A 302-nucleotide genomic window follows, 5' to 3' on the forward strand; every position below is an offset into this window, starting at 1 on the left:
GACGGCAGGACTTCTGTTAAAGACTCGCTCGGCTGCAGTAGATGGGCGCTGACATGGAGCCGGGTTCTGCTGGAGGATCCTTCCTGCTTAAAGCTAGTTTTCCTCTCTACTGTCACCACTTCATTGCTCAGGAGGAGGGACTGATGGAAGATTGGCTGAGCTTCCCTGGATTGAATATGTTTCTTTAAACGCCATAATACACTGAATTTATTTTCATTATGTAAATAGGATCTAATTTGACTTTTATTATTGAATTTCATTCTGTGTTTGTGTTGAATTCTGTTACATGTTTCTGTTTTAAA

This window comes from Cyprinodon variegatus, unplaced genomic scaffold (genome assembly GCF_000732505.1).
Source record: "Cyprinodon variegatus isolate N-32 unplaced genomic scaffold, C_variegatus-1.0 Scaffold338, whole genome shotgun sequence".
In the NCBI taxonomy this organism is placed as follows: domain Eukaryota; kingdom Metazoa; phylum Chordata; class Actinopteri; order Cyprinodontiformes; family Cyprinodontidae; genus Cyprinodon; species Cyprinodon variegatus.